We start from the raw sequence: 4,730 nt of genomic DNA on the forward strand, positions 1-4,730 counted from the left end.
ATGCAGAAATTATGGTACATTTACACAATGGAGTACTACTCAGCTATTAAAAAGAATGAATTTATGAAATTCCTAGCCAAATGGATGGACCTGGAGGGCATCATCTTGAGTGAGGTAACACAATCACAAAAGAACTCACACAATATGTATTCACTGATAAGTGGATATTAGCCCAAAACTTAGGATACCCAAGATATAAGATACAATTTGCTAAACGCATGAAACTCAAGAAGAATGAAGACCAATGTGTGGACACTGTTCCCCTTCTTAGAATTGGGAACAAAACACCCAGGGAAGGAGTTACAGAGACAAAGTTCATAGCTGTGATGAAAGGATGGACCATTTAGAGACTGCCGTATCCAGGGATCCATCCCATAAGCAGCTTCTAAACGCTGACACCATTGCATACACTAGCAAGATTTTGCTGAAAGGACCCAAATATAGCTGTCTCTTGTGAGACGATGCCGGGGCCTAGCAAACACAGGAGTGGATGCTCACAGTCAGCTATTGGATGTATCACAGGGCTCCCAATGGAGAAGCTAGAGAAAGTACCCAAGGAGCTAAAGGGATCTGCAACCCTATTGTTGGAACAACATGATGTACTAACCAGTACCCCGGAGCTCTTGTCTCTAGCTGCATATGTATCGAAAGATGGCCTAGTCGGCCATCACTGGAAAGAGAGGCCCATTGGACTTGCAAACTTTATATGCCCCAATATAGGGGAATGCCAGGGCCAAAAGAATGGGAATGGGTGGGTAGGGAAGTGGGGGGCGCTATGGGGGACTTTTGGGATAGCATTGGAAATGTAATTGAGGAAAATATGTAATAAAATATTAAAAATTAAAAAAAATAATACAGGGAGCTAGAGTGATGACTCAGTAGGTAAGAGTGTGCTTGCTGCACAAGCGTGGGAGAGATAAGTTTTGATCCCAGGAACCATGTAAGAAGCTGGGTGTGGCTGTGAGTGTGCCTGTTACCCCAGCCTTGTGGGTGGTAGAGACAGGAGGATTACTGGCGTCTGTTGACTGCTAGCCTTGATCCAGGTTCAGTGAGAGATAGTATCTGAAAAGAATAAGGCTGAGAGTGGTTAAGCAGAACTCTCAACATCTCTCTGGCCTCCCTGTAGCCATGCATAGATGTCTGTATGCACACGCACACAGATACACACAGCACAGACACATACACTACACTCACCCACATACATAGAACACACACACACACACACACACATACTCCACATCAGTAGTTATGTTGATTATTCCTGAAGCATTAAAAATCTAAGGCTTTATTTTCAAGATCAACAATGACTCTCCAGTTTTCAAGTGTAGCAGATCACAACCAGGAGAACATAGAAACTGGTAGTGTTGTACATGATCCAAATGGATTCAGATCTGGGCAAAGTGTTTATAAATGAGAAAAATGGGGATAGGACAAAGGCTTCCTTAAGAAAACTGGCTACCCAGTAGTGGAAGAGAATTCTATTCAGTGATACAAGCTTCAGGCCACCTACTTACCTCTTCAGGCCATCTACTTACCTCCAGGAAGCTCTGACTCTACCACACCTGATCACAGTTTGCAGAGCTCTTCTGTTGGTTCACTACACTGAGAGCCTTGCTCCTCCCCCTGGGGTTGGTGGCTTGAACAATGTGGCTTTACAGGTCTTCCCACTAAAGGATGAGGCCTGCTTCTTCACCCCTCTCTGAGACCGAGGCAATCGATATACTCAAGGCTCAAAGTGTAGGAAAATGCTCAAACTGGAATCAGTCACATGCCTAAGAGTTAGTGTCACCTTCAAATATGTGCCCTAGAATACTTCTTTCCCCACCCCAGTCTCAGTCTTATTCATGGCTACTTTGGACAACATTGTATAGCAGAAGTGACATTGTACTCACGGAGTGATTTGCGCATGGAGGCAGGAGAGGGGGGAGTTGTAAATGTCCCCCCCCCCAGCATGTGCTGTAATGCTTGGTCCCTAGCCTGGAGTACTTTGCTTATGAGATGCTGTAAATCAAGAAGCTTCCTACACTTCACAATCCCTCTACAAAGCCCTGAGCTCTCATAGGTACAGAACAAAATGACCAAGTAGTCATGGACTGAAACCATAAGTCCAAATAAGCTCTTCCTCCTTCAAACTGAGTTATTTCAGGTAACCTGTCACACACAGTGCTGGAAAGCTGACCCACAAAGCCAGTTCTGAGCCCTGGCCTCTAGATGCACCACACACACTCATGAAGCCGTAAGAATAAGAGCAGTGACCAGTACTGCAGGGTATGCTGGGAGTGGTGTGCTGTGGAGAAGTACATGCAGGCTGGATATTACTGATCTAAAAGAACCAAAACACTCCAAAATCTGAAACTTAAAAGTAAACAAGCAGGAAACAAAACCAACAATAAACGTGATGGTACACATGAGAAACTCTGGATCTAACTTCACAGCTAAGAAAGAGCAGCATTAAGAACATGTAAAATTACTTTAGGTACGGTTTATGAGATTATGTGAAACATAAATTTCTAGGTTAGTTTTGGGTCTTCTCCCCAAAACACCTCATTAAATAGGTACAATATTCTAAAACATTACAAAGGCTAAAGCCAAGAACATGTCTGTCTCAAGCACTCCAGATAAGGGACACAAACACCCGTATCTTCCATCTTAGTCTATCTCTTCTGCTATGACAAAACTCTTTGGATGGCCAGAGTGTGGATAGTACAGAACTTGGTTGCCTACCCACTTGCTTAACTGGAGGGTCCACTGTCCACTTGGAAAGAACTCAAGTATTTACATCTGCAGTTCTGGGGTCCTCTTTCATAGGAAAGCTAGGCACAGTGCTTTGCAAATAAAAATCACTTCACAGCTTACACAGAGCCTTCATGATCTCAACTTCATTTCATTGTCAGCACAGCCCGGTGAGGAGAAAACTGAGGCCCAGCACAGGAAGGTGACAGCTTATGGGCCAAAGACAAGACATAGGGCTGTGGCAGGAATAAGCTCTGCTAACTGAAACCCTGGCCTCTAGTCACAGCACACACCCATAGAGCCACATAGCTACTCCCTGCATCATCAGGCCACCCACCACTTCCCATGACTAATACCCTGAGGGCCAGGCAACTCAGGAAACACTTGTCAGCTCGACAAAGCTATGGTTGGTACCCTCTTCACCACTCTTTCAGCCCCTTCACTTTTCAGCCCTCCCCCTTCCCATCCCACCCCCAACCCCCCAGCACAGCTGTTCTTGTGAAGTGCTTCTCAGTGCAGGGAAGGCATGGGACACACGATGAGAAAACCACTTCTGAATCAAACTGACTTCAGTACCAACGCTGACTCTGGCTTCAGCTGCCGAGTTGACACAAATCTAGAGTTGCTTGGGAAGAGGGAATGTCAATGGAAGAATTGCTCAGATCAGATTGGTTTGTGGCCAGGTCTGTAAAGCATCATCTTAACTCCTAATTGATGTAGGAGGGCCAATCCCACTGTGGACAGTGCTATCCCAAGGCAGGTGGACCTGCTATATAAGAAAGGTAGTTGAACAAGCTACAGGGAGCAACCCAGTGTACAGCTGTGGGACCATGAAAGGCAGCCTGTTTTCTGGTTGAGCTACACTTAAACTCTGGAGACCCACCAGGTGTTCCTGCAAGGAACAGAAGGTGTTTGCCATGCCCCCAGACACCAGGCTCCTGAAAGGAGGCCTCAGTTCCATAATTCTGTAGCCATCAGTTATGTAGGGCAACATCCCTGGTATTCTGTCTGGACACCACCCCTACAGTTACCTGGCAACAGCCAGGTATGCTCCTCCCTAAGGTTACCTGGCAAGAGCCAGGTAGGCCTGGCCCACTATAAAAGGGGCTGCTTGCCCCCTCCCCATCTCTTACTCTCTTACTCTTGCCTCTCTCTCTCTCTCTCTCTCTCTCTCTCTCTCTCTCTCTCTCTCTCTCTCTCTCTCTCTCTCTCTCTCGCCCCCTTGCTCCCCTCTCCGCATTCCCTTCTTCCTTTTCTCTACATGGCCATGGCTGGCCTCTACTTCACTACTCTCTCCCTCTCTCTGCCTTTCTCTGCTTCTACTATCCTTTCAAGCTCCCCTTCCCAGACACTCCTCCTTGCAAAAGGTATTTAACCTCAGGCCCGCCCTGAGAAAGTGGAGTAAGGTTTCACTCATCACATCTCTGCCATGATAATAAACACCTTAAAACCACAGACTGCCTCTTCTCATCAGGACCCACTGTGGGAAAGAGCCTCGTGTCTAATCTCCCACAGGAGGCCTCTCTGCGTTCTCAGCTACAGTTTCCACCAAGCCAAGCAACCCTCCTGAGCAAGCCAAGGACTCTCCTCCCGGAGAACCAGCCGGAGTGCTCTCCTCCAGCCCCTTTCCTGTCACCCCCAGGGCCAGAGCCAGCCCCGTGGGTCCTTACTCCATTCTTGGCTCTTCCTGTGGCATCTGCACACAGGTTCTTAAGAACCTGTCATCTTCAGCCTCCTTCCAGGCCCTGAGACCACCCAGCGGAGTCTGTGGACCTCAAAGTATGCTTCTCCATCCCGTGGAGCCAGGTCCTGTTGCTTCTCACAGTCCAATGCCCACCGGAGGCGGTGTGGGGTGCCTGCAGTCAAACTTCCTGTCACAGGAGGCACCATTTTAATCCACAGACAGCACTCCTCCACAGTCTCTGCTTCAGTTCCTGCTTCCTCTTCCTCCTCCTCTTCCTCCTCCTCCTCCTCTTCCAGGTTCCTGCCTTGGCTTC

Source organism: Mus caroli, unplaced genomic scaffold (genome assembly GCF_978045245.1).
Source record: "Mus caroli unplaced genomic scaffold, Mus_caroli_1 scaffold_10, whole genome shotgun sequence".
Lineage (NCBI taxonomy): Eukaryota > Metazoa > Chordata > Mammalia > Rodentia > Muridae > Mus > Mus caroli.